This window comes from Phalangium opilio, unplaced genomic scaffold (assembly GCF_054372755.1).
Source record: "Phalangium opilio isolate 3A_F unplaced genomic scaffold, DU_Popi_V2 ptg000505l_1, whole genome shotgun sequence".
Taxonomy (NCBI): domain Eukaryota; kingdom Metazoa; phylum Arthropoda; class Arachnida; order Opiliones; family Phalangiidae; genus Phalangium; species Phalangium opilio.
Window position 1 is genome coordinate 3,361,821 of NW_028324239.1, and position 18,715 is coordinate 3,380,535.

General features: G+C 33.5%; 39 pseudogenes; all 39 read right to left on the reverse strand.

Annotated features, from left to right (window-relative positions):
* Positions 1–21: 21 nt before the first annotated feature.
* Positions 22–140, reverse strand: LOC149591173 (5S ribosomal RNA; annotated as a pseudogene).
* A 122-nt stretch (positions 141–262) lies between these two features.
* LOC149591174 (5S ribosomal RNA) lies at positions 263–365 on the reverse strand (annotated as a pseudogene).
* A 136-nt stretch (positions 366–501) lies between these two features.
* On the reverse strand, positions 502–620 carry LOC149591175 (5S ribosomal RNA; annotated as a pseudogene).
* A 120-nt stretch (positions 621–740) lies between these two features.
* LOC149591176 (5S ribosomal RNA) lies at positions 741–843 on the reverse strand (annotated as a pseudogene).
* A 136-nt stretch (positions 844–979) lies between these two features.
* LOC149591177 (5S ribosomal RNA) lies at positions 980–1,098 on the reverse strand (annotated as a pseudogene).
* A 136-nt stretch (positions 1,099–1,234) lies between these two features.
* On the reverse strand, positions 1,235–1,353 carry LOC149591178 (5S ribosomal RNA; annotated as a pseudogene).
* A 122-nt stretch (positions 1,354–1,475) lies between these two features.
* On the reverse strand, positions 1,476–1,578 carry LOC149591179 (5S ribosomal RNA; annotated as a pseudogene).
* A 137-nt stretch (positions 1,579–1,715) lies between these two features.
* LOC149591180 (5S ribosomal RNA) lies at positions 1,716–1,834 on the reverse strand (annotated as a pseudogene).
* A 122-nt stretch (positions 1,835–1,956) lies between these two features.
* LOC149591181 (5S ribosomal RNA) lies at positions 1,957–2,059 on the reverse strand (annotated as a pseudogene).
* Positions 2,060–2,195: 136 nt separating this feature from the next.
* Positions 2,196–2,314, reverse strand: LOC149591182 (5S ribosomal RNA; annotated as a pseudogene).
* A 122-nt stretch (positions 2,315–2,436) lies between these two features.
* Positions 2,437–2,539, reverse strand: LOC149591183 (5S ribosomal RNA; annotated as a pseudogene).
* Positions 2,540–2,675: 136 nt separating this feature from the next.
* Positions 2,676–2,793, reverse strand: LOC149591184 (5S ribosomal RNA; annotated as a pseudogene).
* A 136-nt stretch (positions 2,794–2,929) lies between these two features.
* Positions 2,930–3,048, reverse strand: LOC149591185 (5S ribosomal RNA; annotated as a pseudogene).
* Positions 3,049–3,411: 363 nt separating this feature from the next.
* On the reverse strand, positions 3,412–3,530 carry LOC149591186 (5S ribosomal RNA; annotated as a pseudogene).
* A 122-nt stretch (positions 3,531–3,652) lies between these two features.
* On the reverse strand, positions 3,653–3,755 carry LOC149591187 (5S ribosomal RNA; annotated as a pseudogene).
* A 136-nt stretch (positions 3,756–3,891) lies between these two features.
* Positions 3,892–4,010, reverse strand: LOC149591188 (5S ribosomal RNA; annotated as a pseudogene).
* A 136-nt stretch (positions 4,011–4,146) lies between these two features.
* On the reverse strand, positions 4,147–4,265 carry LOC149591189 (5S ribosomal RNA; annotated as a pseudogene).
* A 361-nt stretch (positions 4,266–4,626) lies between these two features.
* On the reverse strand, positions 4,627–4,745 carry LOC149591190 (5S ribosomal RNA; annotated as a pseudogene).
* Positions 4,746–4,881: 136 nt separating this feature from the next.
* LOC149591191 (5S ribosomal RNA) lies at positions 4,882–4,999 on the reverse strand (annotated as a pseudogene).
* Positions 5,000–5,135: 136 nt separating this feature from the next.
* LOC149591192 (5S ribosomal RNA) lies at positions 5,136–5,254 on the reverse strand (annotated as a pseudogene).
* Positions 5,255–5,617: 363 nt separating this feature from the next.
* On the reverse strand, positions 5,618–5,736 carry LOC149591193 (5S ribosomal RNA; annotated as a pseudogene).
* Positions 5,737–5,858: 122 nt separating this feature from the next.
* LOC149591194 (5S ribosomal RNA) lies at positions 5,859–5,961 on the reverse strand (annotated as a pseudogene).
* A 136-nt stretch (positions 5,962–6,097) lies between these two features.
* On the reverse strand, positions 6,098–6,216 carry LOC149591195 (5S ribosomal RNA; annotated as a pseudogene).
* A 136-nt stretch (positions 6,217–6,352) lies between these two features.
* LOC149591196 (5S ribosomal RNA) lies at positions 6,353–6,471 on the reverse strand (annotated as a pseudogene).
* A 361-nt stretch (positions 6,472–6,832) lies between these two features.
* Positions 6,833–6,951, reverse strand: LOC149591197 (5S ribosomal RNA; annotated as a pseudogene).
* A 136-nt stretch (positions 6,952–7,087) lies between these two features.
* Positions 7,088–7,205, reverse strand: LOC149591198 (5S ribosomal RNA; annotated as a pseudogene).
* Positions 7,206–7,341: 136 nt separating this feature from the next.
* Positions 7,342–7,460, reverse strand: LOC149591199 (5S ribosomal RNA; annotated as a pseudogene).
* A 363-nt stretch (positions 7,461–7,823) lies between these two features.
* Positions 7,824–7,942, reverse strand: LOC149591200 (5S ribosomal RNA; annotated as a pseudogene).
* A 122-nt stretch (positions 7,943–8,064) lies between these two features.
* Positions 8,065–8,167, reverse strand: LOC149591201 (5S ribosomal RNA; annotated as a pseudogene).
* Positions 8,168–8,303: 136 nt separating this feature from the next.
* LOC149591202 (5S ribosomal RNA) lies at positions 8,304–8,422 on the reverse strand (annotated as a pseudogene).
* Positions 8,423–8,558: 136 nt separating this feature from the next.
* LOC149591203 (5S ribosomal RNA) lies at positions 8,559–8,677 on the reverse strand (annotated as a pseudogene).
* Positions 8,678–9,038: 361 nt separating this feature from the next.
* LOC149591204 (5S ribosomal RNA) lies at positions 9,039–9,157 on the reverse strand (annotated as a pseudogene).
* A 136-nt stretch (positions 9,158–9,293) lies between these two features.
* Positions 9,294–9,412, reverse strand: LOC149591205 (5S ribosomal RNA; annotated as a pseudogene).
* A 376-nt stretch (positions 9,413–9,788) lies between these two features.
* On the reverse strand, positions 9,789–9,891 carry LOC149591206 (5S ribosomal RNA; annotated as a pseudogene).
* A 136-nt stretch (positions 9,892–10,027) lies between these two features.
* On the reverse strand, positions 10,028–10,146 carry LOC149591207 (5S ribosomal RNA; annotated as a pseudogene).
* Positions 10,147–10,268: 122 nt separating this feature from the next.
* Positions 10,269–10,371, reverse strand: LOC149591208 (5S ribosomal RNA; annotated as a pseudogene).
* A 136-nt stretch (positions 10,372–10,507) lies between these two features.
* On the reverse strand, positions 10,508–10,626 carry LOC149591209 (5S ribosomal RNA; annotated as a pseudogene).
* A 136-nt stretch (positions 10,627–10,762) lies between these two features.
* LOC149591210 (5S ribosomal RNA) lies at positions 10,763–10,881 on the reverse strand (annotated as a pseudogene).
* A 122-nt stretch (positions 10,882–11,003) lies between these two features.
* On the reverse strand, positions 11,004–11,106 carry LOC149591211 (5S ribosomal RNA; annotated as a pseudogene).
* Positions 11,107–18,715: the final 7,609 nt, after the last annotated feature.

An 18,715-nucleotide genomic window follows, 5' to 3' on the forward strand; every position in this document is an offset into this window, starting at 1 on the left:
AAAAGACAAAAAAAGTGAAACAGCTAACAGGAAGCAGTGTTTATAAGTGGTCTCCCTCCCAAGTACTGACTGCGCTCAACGCTGCTTAACTTCGGTGATCGGACGAGAACCGGTGTATTCAGCGTGATATGGCCGTTGCCGAGAGTGCTTGTTAATAATTTGAATTTAATTAACCTTCATCTTTATAAAACAATAACAAAAAGAAGATATGTTTGCTTTTTTCATATCTGGTGGAATTTAAAAGAGGAAACAAAAAGGAAAAAGCCAACGGCACGAAGTGTTCCCAAGTACTGACTGAGCTCGACGTTGCTTAACTTCGGTGATCGGACGAGAACCGGTATTTCCAGCGTGATATGGCCGTTGCCGAGAGTGCTAGTTAATAATTCGAATTTAAAGAAAGTGAGGCAAATTAACCTTCACCTTTTTAAAACAATATCAAAAAGAAAATATGTTTGCTTTTTTCATATCTATTGGAATTTAAAATACAAAAAAAAGTGAAAATGCTAACGGCAAGCAGTGTTCCTAAGTGCTCTCCCTCCCAAGTACTGACTGCGCTCAACGCTGCTTAACTTCGGTGATCGGACGAGAACCGGTGTATTCAGCGTGATATAGCAGTTGCCGAGAGTGCTTGTTAATAATTTGAATTTAATTAACCTTCATCCCTATAAAAATATCAAAAAGAAGATATGTTTGCTTTTTTCATATCTGGTGGAATTTAAAAGAGGAAACAAAAAGGAAAAAGCCAACGGCACGAAGTGTTCCCAAGTACTAACTGAGCTCGACGCTGCTTAACTTCGGTGATCGGACGAGAACCGGTGTTTCCAGCGTGATATGGCCGTTGCCGAGAGTGCTAGTTAATAATTCGAATTTAAAGAAAGTGTAACAAATTAAACTTCACCTTTTTAAAACAATATCAAAAAGAAAATATGATTGCTTTTTTAATATCTATTGGAATTTAAAATACAAAAAAAAGTGAAAATGCTAACGGCAAGCAGTGTTCCTAAGTGCTCTCCCTCCCAAGTACTGACTGCGCTCAACGCTGCTTAACTTCGGAGATCGGACGAGAACCGGTGTTTTCAGCGTGATATGGCCGTTGCCGAGAGTGCTAGTTAATAATTCGAATTTAAAGTAAGTGAGACAAATTAACCTTCATCTTTTTAAAACAATAACAAAAAGAAAATATGTATGCTTTTTTCATATCTATTGGAATTTAAAAGACAAAAAAAAGTGAAAAAGCAAACGGGAAGCAGTGTTTATAAGTGGTCTCCCTCCCAAGTACTGACTGCGCTCAACGCTGCTTAACTTCGGTGATCGGACGAGAACCGGTGTATTCAGCGTGATATGGCCGTTGCCGAGCGTGCTTGTTAATAATTTGAATTTAATTAACCTTCATCTTTATAAAACAATAACAAAAAGAAGATATGTTTGCTTTTTTCATATCTGGTGGCATTTAAAAGAGGAAACAAAAAGGAAAAAGCCAACGGCACGAAGTGTTCCCAAGTACTGACTGAGCTCGACGCTGCTTAACTTCGGTGATCGGACGAGAACCGGTGTTTCCAGCGTGATATGGCCGTTGCCGAGAGTGCTAGTTAACAATTCGAATTTAAATTAAGTGAGACAAATTAACCTTCATCTTTTTAAAACAATAACAAAAAGATATATGTATGCTTTTTTCATATTTATTGGAATTTAAAAGAGGGAAAAAAAGGTGAAAAAGCCAACGGCACGCAGTGTTCCTTAGTGCTCTCCCTCCCAAGTACTGACTGCGCTCGACGCTGCTTAACTTCGGTGATCGGACGAGAACAGGTGTATTCATTGTGATATGGCCGTTGCCGACAGTACTAGTTAATAATTTGAATTTAATTAACCTTCATCTTTATAAAACAATAACAAAAAGATGATATGTTTGCTTTTTTCATATCTGGTGGAATTTAAAAGAGGAAACAAAAAGGAAAAAGCCAACGGCACGAAGTGTTCCCAAGTACTGACTGCGCTCGACGCTGCTTAACTACGGTGATCGGACGAGAACCGGTTTTTTCAGCGTGATATGGCCGTTGCCGAGAGTGCTAGTTAATAATTCGAATTTAAAGTAAGTGAGACAAATTAACCTTCACCTTTTTAAAACAATAACAAAAAGAAAATATGTTTGCTTTTTTCATATCTATTGGAATTTAAAATACAAAAAAAAGTGAAAATGCTAACGGCAAGCAGTGTTCCTAAGTGCTCTCCCTCCCAAGTACTGACTGCGCTCAACGCTGCTTAACTTCGGTGATCGGACGAGAACCGGTGTATTCAGCGTGATATAGCCGTTGCCGAGAGTGCTTGTTAGTAATTTGAATTTAATTAACCTTCATCCCTATAAAACAATATCAAAAAGAAGATATGTTTGCTTTTTTCATATCTGGTGGAATTTAAAAGAGGAAACAAAAAGGAAAAAGCCAACGGCACGAAGTGTTCCCAAGTACTAACTGAGCTCGACGCTGCTTAACTTCGGTGATCGGACGAGAACCGGTGTTTCCAGCGTGATATGGCCGTTGCCGAGAGTGCTAGTTAATAATTCGAATTTAAAGAAAGTGAGACAAATTAACCTTCACCTTTTTAAAACAATATCAAAAAGAAAATATGATTGCTTTTTTAATATCTATTGGAATTTAAAATACAAAAAAAAGTGAAAATGCTAACGGCAAGCAGTGTTCCTAAGTGCTCTCCCTCCCAAGTACTGACTGCGCTCAACGCTGCTTAACTTCGGTGATCGGACGAGAACCGGTGTTTTCAGCGTGATATGGCGTTGCCGAGAGTGCTAGTTAATAATTCGAATTTAAAGTAAGTGAGACAAATTAACCTTCATCTTTTTAAAACAATAACAAAAAGAAAATATGTATGCTTTTTTCATATCTATTGGAATTTAAAAGACAAAAAAAAGTGAAAAAGCAAACGGGAAGCAGTGTTTATAAGTGGTCTCCCTCCAAAGTACTGACTGCGCTCAACGCTGCTTAACTTCGGTGATCGGACGAGAACCGGTGTATTCAGCGTGATATGGCCGTTGCCGAGAGTGCTTGTTAATAATTTGAATTTAATTAACCTTCATCTTTATAAAACAATAACAAAAAGAAGATATGTTTGCTTTTTTCATATCTGGTGGAATTTAAAAGAGGAAACAAAAAGGAAAAAGCCAACGGCACGAAGTGTTCCCAAGTTTTGACTGAGCTCGACGCTGCTTAACTTCGGTGATCGGACGAGAACCGGTGTTTCCAGCGTGATATGGCCGTTGCCGAGAGTGCTAGTTAACAATTCGAATTTAAATTAAGTGAGACAAATTAACCTTCATCTTTTTAAAACAATAACAAAAAGAAAATATGTATGCTTTTTTCATATTTATTGGAATTTAAAAGAGGGAAAAAAAGGTGAAAAAGCCAACGGCACGCAGTGTTCCTTAGTGGTCTCCCTCCCAAGTACTGACTGCGCTCGACGCTGCTTAACTTCGGTGATCGGACGAGAACAGGTGTATTCATTGTGATATGGCCGTTGCCGACAGTACTAGTTAATAATTTGAATTTAATTAACCTTCATCTTTATAAAACAATAACAAAAAGATGATATGTTTGCTTTTTTCATATCTGGTGGAATTTAAAAGAGGAAACAAAAAGGAAAAAGCCAACGGCACGAAGTGTTCCCAAGTACTGACTGCGCTCGACGCTGCTTAACTTCGGTGGTCGGACGAGAACCGGTGTTTCCAGCGTGATATGGCCGTTGCCGAGAGTGCTAGTTAATAATTCGAATTTAAATTAAGTGAGACAAATTAACCTTCATCTTTTTAAAACAATAACAAAAAGAAAATATGTTTGCTTTTTTCATATCTATTGGAATTTAAAAGACAAAAAAAAGTGAAAAAGCCAACGGCACGCAGTGTTCCTAAGTGGTCTCCCTCCCAGGGACTGACTGCGCTCGACGCTTCTTAACTTCGGTGATCGGACGAGAACCGGTGTTTTCAGCGTGATATGGCCGTTGACGAGAGTGCAAGTTAATAATTCGAATTTAAATTAAGTGAGACAAATTAACCTTCATCTTTTTAAAACAATAACAAAAAGAAAATATGTTTGCTTTTTTCATATCTATTGGAATTTAAAAGACAAAAAAAAGTGCAAAAGCCAACGGCACGCAGTGTTCCTAAGTGGTCTCCCTCCCAAGTACTGACTGCGCTCGACGCTGCTTAACTTCGGTGATCGGACGAGAACAGGTGTATTCATTGTGATATGGCCGTTGCCGACAGTACTAGTTAATAATTTGAATTTTATTAACCTTCATCTTTATAAAACAATAACAAAAAGAAGATATGTTTGCTTTTTTCATATATGGTGGAATTTAAAAGAGGAAACAAAAAGGAAAAAGCCAACGGCACGAAGTGTTCCCAAGTACTGACTGAGCTCGACGCTGCATAACTTCGGTGATCGGACGAGAACCGGTGTTTTCAGCGTGATATGGCCTTTGACGAGAGTGCAAGTTAATAATTCGAATTTAAATTAAGTGAGACAAATTAACCTTCATCTTTTTAAAACAATAACAAAAAGAAAATATGTTTGCTTTTTTCATAGCTATTGGAATTTAAAAGACAAAAAAAAGTGAAAAAGCTAACGGCAAGCAGTGTTCCTAAGTGCTCTCCCTCCCAAGCACTGACTGCGCTCGACGCTGCTTAACTTCGGTGATCGGACGAGAACCGGTGTTTCCAGCGTGATATGGCCGTTGCCGAGAGTGCTAGTTAATAATTCGAATTTAAAGAAAGTGAGACAAATTAACCTTCACCTTTTTAAAACAATATCAAAAAGAAAATATGATTGCTTTTTTAATATCTATTGGAATTTAAAATACAAAAAAAAGTGAAAATGCTAACGGCAAGCAGTGTTCCTAAGTGCTCTCCCTCCCAAGTACTGACTGCGCTCAACGCTGCTTAACTTCGGTGATCGGACGAGAACCGGTGTTTTCAGCGTGATATGGCGTTGCCGAGAGTGCTAGTTAATAATTCGAATTTAAAGTAAGTGAGACAAATTAACCTTCATCTTTTTAAAACAATAACAAAAAGAAAATATGTATGCTTTTTTCATATCTATTGGAATTTAAAAGACAAAAAAAAGTGAAAAAGCAAACGGGAAGCAGTGTTTATAAGTGGTCTCCCTCCCAAGTACTGACTGCGCTCAACGCTGCTTAACTTCGGTGATCGGACGAGAACCGGTGTATTCAGCGTGATATGGCCGTTGCCGAGAGTGCTTGTTAATAATTTGAATTTAATTAACCTTCATCTTTATAAAACAATAACAAAAAGAAGATATGTTTGCTTTTTTCATATCTGGTGGAATTTAAAAGAGGAAACAAAAAGGAAAAAGCCAACGGCACGAAGTGTTCCCAAGTTTTGACTGAGCTCGACGCTGCTTAACTTCGGTGATCGGACGAGAACCGGTGTTTCCAGCGTGATATGGCCGTTGCCGAGAGTGCTAGTTAACAATTCGAATTTAAATTAAGTGAGACAAATTAACCTTCATCTTTTTAAAACAATAACAAAAAGAAAATATGTATGCTTTTTTCATATTTATTGGAATTTAAAATAGGGAAAAAAAGGTGAAAAAGCCAACGGCACGCAGTGTTCCTTAGTGGTCTCCCTCCCAAGTACTGACTGCGCTCGACGCTGCTTAACTTCGGTGATCGGACGAGAACAGGTGTATTCATTGTGATATGGCCGTTGCCGACAGTACTAGTTAATAATTTGAATTTAATTAACCTTCATCTTTATAAAACAATAACAAAAAGATGATATGTTTGCTTTTTTCATATCTGGTGGAATTTAAAAGAGGAAACAAAAAGGAAAAAGCCAACGGCACGAAGTGTTCCCAAGTACTGACTGCGCTCGACGCTGCTTAACTTCGGTGGTCGGACGAGAACCGGTGTTTCCAGCGTGATATGGCCGTTGCCGAGAGTGCTAGTTAATAATTCGAATTTAAATTAAGTGAGACAAATTAACCTTCATCTTTTTAAAACAATAACAAAAAGAAAATATGTTTGCTTTTTTCATATCTATTGGAATTTAAAAGACAAAAAAAAGTGAAAAAGCCAACGGCACGCAGTGTTCCTAAGTGGTCTCCCTCCCAGGGACTGACTGCGCTCGACGCTTCTTAACTTCGGTGATCGGACGAGAACCGGTGTTTTCAGCGTGATATGGCCGTTGACGAGAGTGCAAGTTAATAATTCGAATTTAAATTAAGTGAGACAAATTAACCTTCATCTTTTTAAAACAATAACAAAAAGAAAATATGTTTGCTTTTTTCATATCTATTGGAATTTAAAAGACAAAAAAAAGTGCAAAAGCCAACGGCACGCAGTGTTCCTAAGTGGTCTCCCTCCCAAGTACTGACTGCGCTCGACGCTGCTTAACTTCGGTGATCGGACGAGAACAGGTGTATTCATTGTGATATGGCCGTTGCCGACAGTACTAGTTAATAATTTGAATTTTATTAACCTTCATCTTTATAAAACAATAACAAAAAGAAGATATGTTTGCTTTTTTCATATCTGGTGGAATTTAAAAGAGGAAACAAAAAGGAAAAAGCCAACGGCACGAAGTGTTCCCAAGTACTGACTGAGCTCGACGCTGCATAACTTCGGTGATCGGACGAGAACCGGTGTTTTCAGCGTGATATGGCCTTTGACGAGAGTGCAAGTTAATAATTCGAATTTAAATTAAGTGAGACAAATTAACCTTCATCTTTTTAAAACAATAACAAAAAGAAAATATGTTTGCTTTTTTCATAGCTATTGGAATTTAAAAGACAAAAAAAAGTGAAAAAGCTAACGGCAAGCAGTGTTCCTAAGTGCTCTCCCTCCCAAGCACTGACTGCGCTCGACGCTGCATAACTTCGGTGATCGGACGAGAACCGGTGTTTCCAGCGTGATATGGCCGTTGCCGAGAGTGCTAGTTAATTATTCGAATTTAAAGAAAGTGAGACAAATTAACCTTCACCTTTTTAAAACAATATCAAAAAGAAAATATGTTTGCTTTTTTCATATCTATTGGAATTTAAAATACAAAAAAAAGTGAAAATGCTAACGACAAGCAGTGTTCCTAGGTGCTCTCCCTCCCAAGTACTGACTGCGCTCAACGCTGCTTAACTTCGGTGATCGGACGAGAACCGGTGTTTTCAGCGTGATATGGCGTTGCCGAGAGTGCTAGTTAATAATTCGAATTTAAAGTAAGTGAGACAAATTAACCTTCATCTTTTTAAAACAATAACAAAAAGAAAATATGTATGCTTTTTTCATATCTATTGGAATTTAAAAGACAAAAAAAAGTGAAAAAGCAAACGGGAAGCAGTGTTTATAAGTGGTCTCCCTCCCAAGTACTGACTGCGCTCAACGCTGCTTAACTTCGGTGATCGGACGAGAACCGGTGTATTCAGCGTGATATGGCCGTTGCCGAGAGTGCTTGTTAATAATTTGAATTTAATTAACCTTCATCTTTATAAAACAATAACAAAAAGAAGATATGTTTGCTTTTTTCATATCTGGTGGAATTTAAAAGAGGAAACAAAAAGGAAAAAGCCAACGGCACGAAGTGTTCCCAAGTTTTGACTGAGCTCGACGCTGCTTAACTTCGGTGATCGGACGAGAACCGGTGTTTCCAGCGTGATATGGCCGTTGCCGAGAGTGCTAGTTAACAATTCGAATTTAAATTAAGTGAGACAAATTAACCTTCATCTTTTTAAAACAATAACAAAAAGAAAATATGTATGCTTTTTTCATATTTATTGGAATTTAAAATAGGGAAAAAAAGGTGAAAAAGCCAACGGCACGCAGTGTTCCTTAGTGGTCTCCCTCCCAAGTACTGACTGCGCTCGACGCTGCTTAACTTCGGTGATCGGACGAGAACAGGTGTATTCATTGTGATATGGCCGTTGCCGACAGTACTAGTTAATAATTTGAATTTAATTAACCTTCATCTTTATAAAACAATAACAAAAAGATGATATGTTTGCTTTTTTCATATCTGGTGGAATTTAAAAGAGGAAACAAAAAGGAAAAAGCCAACGGCACGAAGTGTTCCCAAGTACTGACTGCGCTCGACGCTGCTTAACTTCGGTGGTCGGACGAGAACCGGTGTTTCCAGCGTGATATGGCCGTTGCCGAGAGTGCTAGTTAATAATTCGAATTTAAATTAAGTGAGACAAATTAACCTTCATCTTTTTAAAACAATAACAAAAAGAAAATATGTTTGCTTTTTTCATATCTATTGGAATTTAAAAGACAAAAAAAAGTGAAAAAGCCAACGGCACGCAGTGTTCCTAAGTGGTCTCCCTCCCAGGGACTGACTGCGCTCGACGCTTCTTAACTTCGGTGATCGGACGAGAACCGGTGTTTTCAGCGTGATATGGCCGTTGACGAGAGTGCAAGTTAATAATTCGAATTTAAATTAAGTGAGACAAATTAACCTTCATCTTTTTAAAACAATAACAAAAAGAAAATATGTTTGCTTTTTTCATATCTATTGGAATTTAAAAGACAAAAAAAAGTGCAAAAGCCAACGGCACGCAGTGTTCCTAAGTGGTCTCCCTCCCAAGTACTGACTGCGCTCGACGCTGCTTAACTTCGGTGATCGGACGAGAACAGGTGTATTCATTGTGATATGGCCGTTGCCGACAGTACTAGTTAATAATTTGAATTTTATTAACCTTCATCTTTATAAAACAATAACAAAAAGAAGATATGTTTGCTTTTTTCATATCTGGTGGAATTTAAAAGAGGAAACAAAAAGGAAAAAGCCAACGGCACGAAGTGTTCCCAAGTACTGACTGAGCTCGACGCTGCATAACTTCGGTGATCGGACGAGAACCGGTGTTTTCAGCGTGATATGGCCTTTGACGAGAGTGCAAGTTAATAATTCGAATTTAAATTAAGTGAGACAAATTAACCTTCATCTTTTTAAAACAATAACAAAAAGAAAATATGTTTGCTTTTTTCATAGCTATTGGAATTTAAAAGACAAAAAAAAGTGAAAAAGCTAACGGCAAGCAGTGTTCCTAAGTGCTCTCCCTCCCAAGCACTGACTGCGCTCGACGCTGCATAACTTCGGTGATCGGACGAGAACCGGTGTTTCCAGCGTGATATGGCCGTTGCCGAGAGTGCTAGTTAATTATTCGAATTTAAAGAAAGTGAGACAAATTAACCTTCACCTTTTTAAAACAATATCAAAAAGAAAATATGTTTGCTTTTTTCATATCTATTGGAATTTAAAATACAAAAAAAAGTGAAAATGCTAACGACAAGCAGTGTTCCTAGGTGCTCTCCCTCCCAAGTACTGACTGCGCTCAACGCTGCTTAACTTCGGTGATCGGACGAGAACCGGTGTTTTCAGCGTGATATGGCCGTTGCCGAGAGTGCTAGTTAATAATTCGAATTTAAAGTAAGTGAGACAAATTAACCTTCATCTTTTTAAAACAATAACAAAAAGAAAATATGTATGCTTTTTTCATATCTATTGGAATTTAAAAGACAAAAAAAGTGAAAAAGCAAACGGGAAGCAGTGTTTATAAGTGGTCTCCCTCCCAAGTACTGACTGCGCTCAACGCTGCTTAACTTCGGTGATTTGACGAGAACCGGTGTATTCAGCGTGATATAGCCGTTGCCGAGAGTGCTTGTTAATAATTTGAATTTAATTAACCTTCATCCCTATAAAACAATATCAAAAAGAAGATATGTTTGCTTTTTTCATATCTGGTGGAATTTAAAAGAGGAAACAAAAAGGAAAAAGCCAACGGCACGAAGTGTTCCCAAGTACTGACTGAGCTCGACGCTGCTTAACTTCGGTGATCGGACGAGAACCGGTGTTTCCAGCGTGATATGGCCGTTGCCGAGAGTGCTAGTTAACAATTCGAATTTAAATTAAGTGAGACAAATTAACCTTCATCTTTTTAAAACAATAACAAAAAGAAAATATGTTTGCTTTTTTCATATCTATTGGAATTTAAAAGACAAAAAAAAGTGAGAAAGCTAACGGCAAGCAGTGTTCCTAAGTGCTCTCCCTCCCAAGTACTGACTGCGCTCGACGCTGCTTAACTTCGGTGATCGGACGAGAACAGGTGTATTCATTGTGATATGGCCGTTGCCGACAGTACTAGTTAATAATTTGAATTTTATTAACCTTCATCTTTATAAAACAATAACAAAAAGAAGATATGTTTGCTTTTTTCATATCTGGTGGAATTTAAAAGAGGAAACAAAAAGGAAAAAGCCAACGGCACGAAGTGTTCCCAAGTACTGACTGAGCTCGACGCTGCATAACTTCGGTGATCGGACGAGAACCGGTGTTTCCAGCGTGATATGGCCGTTGCCGAGAGTGCTAGTTAATAATTCGAATTTAAAGAAAGTGAGACAAATTAACCTTCATCTTTTTAAAACAATAACAAAAAGAAAATATGTTTGCTTTTTTCATATCTATTGGAATTTAAAAGAGGAAAAAAAGTGAAAAAGCCAACGGCACGCACTGTTCCTAAGTATTCTCCCTCCCAAGGACTGACTGCGCTCGACGCTGCTTATCTTCGGTGATCGGACGAGAACCGGTGTTTTCAGCGAGATATGGCCGTTGACGAGAGTGCAAGTTAATAATTCGAATGTAAATTAAGTGAGACAAATTAACCTTCATCTTTTTAAAACAATAACAAAAAGAAAATATGTTTGCTTTTTTCATATCTATTGGAATTTAAAAGACAAAAAAAAGTGAGAAAGCTAACGGCAAGCAGTGTTCCTAAGTGCTCTCCCTCCCAAGTACTGACTGCGCTCGACGCTGCTTAACTTCGGTGATCGGACGAGAACAGGTGTATTCATTGTGATATGGCCGTTGCCGACAGTACTAGTTAATAATTTGAATTAAATTAACCTTCATCTTTATAAAACAATAACAAAAAGAAGATATGTTTGCTTTTTTCATATCTGGTGGAATTTAAAAGAGGAAACAAAAAGGAGAAAGCCAACGGCACGAAGTGTTCCCAAGTACTGACTGAGCTCGACGCTGCTTAACTTCGGTGATCGGACGAGAACCGGTGTTTTCAGCGTGATATGGCCGTTGCCGAGAGTGCTAGTTAATAATTCGAATTTAAAGTAAGTGAGACAAATTAACCTTCATCTTTTTAAAACAATAACAAAAAGAATATATGTTTGCTTTTTTCATATCTATTGGAATTTAAAAGAATGCATTTTTTTCTGGTCAAATTTTGACTGAATTCAGCTTATTTACCTATAAAATACTCATTTAAAGTGATTTCATCTCGATTGATCAATAAATAAAAATGTACCTCGATTTTTAATAATATTTTCAAAATCGACGTTTCTCGACCAGAGAAGCTCTTTTTGAGAATTTTTTCACTATTTTCAAATATAACCGCTGAAACCATAGTTTTTGTACTTTTTGCTTTAATTCAAGCAAATATAACGATATTCATTCAAAAAACTGTTAAAATTCAATTTTCAATAAGAAATCGTTGTCACGGATTTTTTTTACCTTGAAGAAAAAAAACATGCGATTTTTTCGGTTCACTTTTGAATGCATTTTTTTCTGGACAAAATTTTGACCAAATTTAGCTTAAATACCTATGAAATACTCATTAAAAGTGATTTCATATCGATTGATCAATAAATAAAAATGTACCTCGATTTTTAATAAAATTTTCAAAATCGACGTTTCTCGACCAGAGAAGCACTTTTTGAGAATTTTTTCACTATTTTCAAATATAACCGCTGAAACCATAGTTTTTGTACTTTTTGCTTTAATTCAAGCAAATGTAACGATATTCATTCAAAAAACTGTTCAAATTCAATTTTCAATAAGAAATCGTTGTCACGGATTTTGTATCTTGAAGAAAAAAAACATGCGATTTTTTCGGTACAATTTTGAATGCATTTTTTCCTGGACAAATTTTTGACCGAATTCAGCTTATTTACCTATAAAATACTCATTAAAAGGGATTTCATCTCGATTGATCAATAAATAAAAATGTACCTCGATTTTTTTTAACATTTTCAAAATCAACGTTTCTCGACCAGAGAAGCACATTTTGAGTTTTTTTTCGCTATTTTCAAATATAATCACTGAAACCAATAATTTTGTACTTTTTGCTTTAATTCAAGCAAATGAAACAATATTCATTCATAAAACTGTTCAAATTCAATTTTCAATAAGAAATCGTTGTCACGGATTTTTTTTACCTTGAAGAAAAAAACATGCGATTTTTTCGGTTCACTTTTGAATGCATTTTTTTCTGGACAAATTTTTGACCAAATTTAGCTTAAATACCTATGAAATACTCATTAAAAGTGATTTCATATCGATTGATCAATAAATAAAAATGTACCTCGATTTTTAATAAAATTTTCAAAATCGACGTTTCTCGACCAGAGAAGCACTTTATGAGAATTTTTTCACTATTTTCAAATATAACCGCTGAAACCATAGTTTTTGTACTTTTTGCTTTAATTCAAGCAAATATAACGATATTCATTCAAAAAACTGTTAAAATTCAATTTTCAATAAGAAATCGTCACGGATTTTGTGTCTTGAAGAAAAAAAGCATGCGATTTTTTCTGTACAATTTTGAATGCATTTTTTTCTGGACAAAGTTTTGACCGAATTTAGCTTAAATACATATAAAATACTCTTTAAAAGTGATTTCATCTCGATTGATCAATAAATAAAAATGTACCTCGATTTTTTTTAACATTTTCAAAATCGACGTTTCTCGACCAGAGAAGCACATTTTGAGGTTTTTTTTCGCTATTTTCAAATATAATCACTGAAACCATTAATTTTGTACTTTTTGCTTTAATTCAAGCAAATGTAACAATATTCATTCATAAAACTGTTCAAAATCAATTTTCAATAAGAAATCGTTGTCACGGATTTTTTTTACCTTGAAGAAAAAAACATGCGATTTTTTCGGTTCACTTTTGAATGCATTTTTTTCTGGACAAATTTTTGACCAAATTTAGCTTAAATACCTATGAAATACTCATTAAAAGTGATTTCATATCGATTGATCAATAAATAAAAATGTACCTCGATTTTTAATAAAATTTTCAAAATCGACGTTTCTCGACCAGAGAAGCACTTTTTGAGAATTTTTTCACTATTTTCAAATATAACCGCTGAAACCATAGTTTTTGTACTTTTTGCTTTAATTCAAACAAATATAACGATATTCATTCAAAAAACTGTTAAAATTCAATTTTCAATAAGAAATCGTCACGGATTTTGTGTCTTGAAGAAAAAAAGCATGCGATTTTTTCTGTACAATTTTGAATGCATTTTTTCTGGACAAAGTTTTGACCGAATTTAGCTTAAATACATATAAAATACTCTTTAAAAGTGATTTCATCTCGATTGATCAATAAATAAAAATGTACCTCGATTTTTAATAACATTTTCGAAATGAACGTTTCTCGACCAGAGAAGCACTTTTTGAGAATTTTTTCACTATTTTCAAATAAAACCGCTGAAACCATAGTTTTTGTACTTTTTGCTTTAATTCAAACAAATATAACGATATTCATTCAAAAAACTGTTAAAATTCAATTTTCAATAAGAAATCGTTGTCACGGATTTTTTTTACCTTGAAGAAAATAAACATGCGATTTTTTCGGTTCACTTTTGAATGCATTTTTTTCTGGACAAATTTTTGACCAAATTTAGCTTAAATACCTATGAAATACTCATTAAAAGTGATTTCATATCGATTGATCAATAAATAAAAATGTACCTCGATTTTTAATAAAAGTTTCAAAATCGACGTTTCTCGACCAGAGAAGCACTTTTTGAGAATTTTTTCACTATTTTCAAATATAACCGCTGAAACCATAGTTTTTGTACTTTTTGCTTTAATTCAAGCAAATATAACGATATTCATTCAAAAAACTGTTAAAATTCAATTTTCAATAAGAAATCGTCACGGATTTTGTGTCTTGAAGAAAAAAAGCATGCGATTTTTTCTGTACAATTTTGAATGCATTTTTTTCTGGACAAAGTTTTGACCGAATTTAGCTTAAATACATATAAAATACTCTTTAAAAGTGATTTCATCTCGATTGATCAATAAATAAAAATGTACCTCGATTTTTTTAACATTTTCAAAATCGACGTTTCTCGACCAGAGAAGCACTTTTTGAGAATTTTTTCACTATTTTCAAATAAAACCGCTGAAACCATAGTTTTTGTACTTTTTGCTTTAATTCAAGCAAATATAACGATATTCATTCAAAAAACTGTTAAAATTCAATTTTCAATAAGAAATCGTTGTCACGGATTTTTTTTACCTTGAAGAAAAAAAACATGCGATTTTTTAGGTTCACTTTTGAATGCATTTTTTTCTGGACAAATTTTTGACCAAATTTAGCTTAAATACCTATGAAATACTCATTAAAAGTGATTTCATATCGATTGATCAATAAATAAAAATGTACCTCGATTTTTAATAAAATTTTCAAAATCGACGTTTCTCGACCAGAGAAGCACTTTTTGAGAATTTTTTCACTATTTTCAAATATAACCGCTGAAACCGTAGTTTTTGTACTTTTTGCTTTAATTCAAGCAAATGTAACGATATTCATTCAAAAAACTGTTCAAATTCAATTTTCAATAAGAAATCGTTATCACGGATTTTGTATCTTGAAGAAAAAAAACATGCGATTTTTTCGGTACAATTTTGAATGCATTTTTTCCTGGACAAATTTTTGACCGAAATCAGCTTATTTACCTATAAAATACTCATTAAAAGGGATTTCATCTCGATTGATCAATAAATAAAAATGTACCTCGGTTTTTTTTAACATTTTCAAAATCGACGTTTCTCGACCAGAGAAGCACTTTTTGAGAATTTTTTCACTATTTTCAAATAAAACCGCTGAAACCATAGTTTTTGTACTTTTTGCTTTAATTCAAACAAATATAACGATATTCATTCAAAAAACTGTTAAAATTCAATTTTCAATAAGAAATCGTTGTCACGGATTTTTTTTACCTTGAAGAAAATAAACATGCGATTTTTTCGGTTCACTTTTGAATGCATTTTTTTCTGGACAAATTTTTGACCAAATTTAGCTTAAATACCTATGAAATACTCATTAAAAGTGATTTCATATCGATTGATCAATAAATAAAAATGTACCTCGATTTTTAATAAAAGTTTCAAAATCGACGTTTCTCGACCAGAGAAGCACTTTTTGAGAATTTTTTCACTATTTTCAAATATAACCGCTGAAACCATAGTTTTTGTACTTTTTGCTTTAATTCAAGCAAATATAACGATATTCATTCAAAAAACTGTTAAAATTCAATTTTCAATAAGAAATCGTCACGGATTTTGTGTCTTGAAGAAAAAAAGCATGCGATTTTTTCTGTACAATTTTGAATGCATTTTTTTCTGGACAAAGTTTTGACCGAATTTAGCTTAAATACATATAAAATACTCTTTAAAAGTGATTTCATCTCGATTGATCAATAAATAAAAATGTACCTCGATTTTTTTAACATTTTCAAAATCGACGTTTCTCGACCAGAGAAGCACTTTTTGAGAATTTTTTCACTATTTTCAAATAAAACCGCTGAAACCATAGTTTTTGTACTTTTTGCTTTAATTCAAGCAAATATAACGATATTCATTCAAAAAACTGTTAAAATTCAATTTTCAATAAGAAATCGTTGTCACGGATTTTTTTTACCTTGAAGAAAAAAAACATGCGATTTTTTAGGTTCACTTTTGAATGCATTTTTTTCTGGACAAATTTTTGACCAAATTTAGCTTAAATACCTATGAAATACTCATTAAAAGTGATTTCATATCGATTGATCAATAAATAAAAATGTACCTCGATTTTTAATAAAATTTTCAAAATCGACGTTTCTCGACCAGAGAAGCACTTTTTGAGAATTTTTTCACTATTTTCAAATATAACCGCTGAAACCGTAGTTTTTGTACTTTTTGCTTTAATTCAAGCAAATGTAACGATATTCATTCAAAAAACTGTTCAAATTCAATTTTCAATAAGAAATCGTTATCACGGATTTTGTATCTTGAAGAAAAAAAACATGCGATTTTTTCGGTACAATTTTGAATGCATTTTTTCCTGGACAAATTTTTGACCGAAATCAGCTTATTTACCTATAAAATACTCATTAAAAGGGATTTCATCTCGATTGATCAATAAATAAAAATGTACCTCGGTTTTTTTTAACATTTTCAAAATCGACGTTTCTCGACCAGAGAAGCACTTTTTGAGAATTTTTTCACTATTTTCAAATAAAACCGCTGAAACCATAGTTTTTGTACTTTTTGCTTTAATTCAAACAAATATAACGATATTCATTCAAAAAACTGTTAAAATTCAATTTTCAATAAGAAATCGTTGTCACGGATTTTTTTTACCTTGAAGAAAATAAACATGCGATTTTTTCGGTTCACTTTTGAATGCATTTTTTTCTGGACAAATTTTTGACCAAATTTAGCTTAAATACCTATGAAATACTCATTAAAAGTGATTTCATATCGATTGATCAATAAATAAAAATGTACCTCGATTTTTAATAAAAGTTTCAAAATCGACGTTTCTCGACCAGAGAAGCACTTTTTGAGAATTTTTTCACTATTTTCAAATATAACCGCTGAAACCATAGTTTTTGTACTTTTTGCTTTAATTCAAGCAAATATAACGATATTCATTCAAAAAACTGTTAAAATTCAATTTTCAATAAGAAATCGTCACGGATTTTGTGTCTTGAAGAAAAAAAGCATGCGATTTTTTCTGTACAATTTTGAATGCATTTTTTTCTGGACAAAGTTTTGACCGAATTTAGCTTAAATACATATAAAATACTCTTTAAAAGTGATTTCATCTCGATTGATCAATAAATAAAAATGTACCTCGATTTTTTTAACATTTTCAAAATCGACGTTTCTCGACCAGAGAAGCACTTTTTGAGAATTTTTTCACTATTTTCAAATAAAACCGCTGAAACCATAGTTTTTGTACTTTTTGCTTTAATTCAAGCAAATATAACGATATTCATTCAAAAAACTGTTAAAATTCAATTTTCAATAAGAAATCGTTGTCACGGATTTTTTTTACCTTGAAGAAAAAAAACATGCGATTTTTTAGGTTCACTTTTGAATGCATTTTTTTCTGGACAAATTTTTGACCAAATTTAGCTTAAATACCTATGAAATACTCATTAAAAGTGATTTCATATCGATTGATCAATAAATAAAAATGTACCTCGATTTTTAATAAAATTTTCAAAATCGACGTTTCTCGACCAGAGAAGCACTTTTTGAGAATTTTTTCACTATTTTCAAATATAACCGCTGAAACCGTAGTTTTTGTACTTTTTGCTTTAATTCAAGCAAATGTAACGATATTCATTCAAAAAACTGTTCAAATTCAATTTTCAATAAGAAATCGTTATCACGGATTTTGTATCTTGAAGAAAAAAAACATGCGATTTTTTCGGTACAATTTTGAATGCATTTTTTCCTGGACAAATTTTTGACCGAAATCAGCTTATTTACCTATAAAATACTCATTAAAAGGGATTTCATCTCGATTGATCAATAAATAAAAATGTACCTCGGTTTTTTTTAACATTTTCAAAATCGACGTTTCTCGACCAGAGAAGCACATTTTGAGTTTTTTTTCGCTATTTTCAAATATAATCACTGAAACCATTAATTTTGTACTTTTTGTTTTAATTCAAGCAAATGTAACAATATTCATTCATAAAACTGTTCAAATTCAATTTTCAATAAGAAATCGTTGTCACGGATTTTGTATCTTGAAGAAAAAAACATGCGATTTTTTCGGTACACTTTTGAATGCATTTTTTTCTGGACAAATGTTTGACCAAATTCAGCTTATTTACCTATACAATAACCATTAAAAGTGATTTCATCTCGATTGATCAATAAATAAAAATGTACCTTGATTTTTAATAAAATTTTCAAAATCGACGTTTCTCGACCAGAGAAGCACTTTTTGAGAATTTTTTCACTATTTTCAAATATAACCGCTGAAACCATAGTTTTTGTACTTTTTGCTTTAATTCAAGCAAATATAACGATATTCATTCAAAAAACTGTTAAAATTTAATTTTCAATAAGAAATCGTCACGGATTTTGTGTCTTGAAGAAAAAAGTATGCGATTTTTTCTGTACAATTTTGAATGCATTTTTTTCTGGAGAAAGTTTTGACCGAATTTAGCTTAAATACATATAAAATACTCTTTAAAAGTGATTTCATCTCGATTGATCAATAAATAAAAATGTACCTCGATTTTTAATAACATTTTCGAAATGAACGTTTCTCGACCATAGAAGCACTTTTTGAGAATTTTTTCACTATTTTCAAATAAAACCGCTGAAACCATAGTTTTTGTACTTTTTGCTTTAATTCAAGCAAATATAACGATATTCATTTAAAAAACTGTTAAAATTCAATTTTCAATAAGAAATCGTTGTCACGGATTTTTTTTACCTTGAAGAAAAAAAACATGCGATTTTTTCGGTTCACTTTTGAATGCATTTTTTTCTGGACAAATTTTTGACCAAATTTAGCTTAAATACCTATGAAATACTCATTAAAAGTGATTTCATATCGATTGATCAATAAATAAAAATGTACCTTGATTTTTAATAAAATT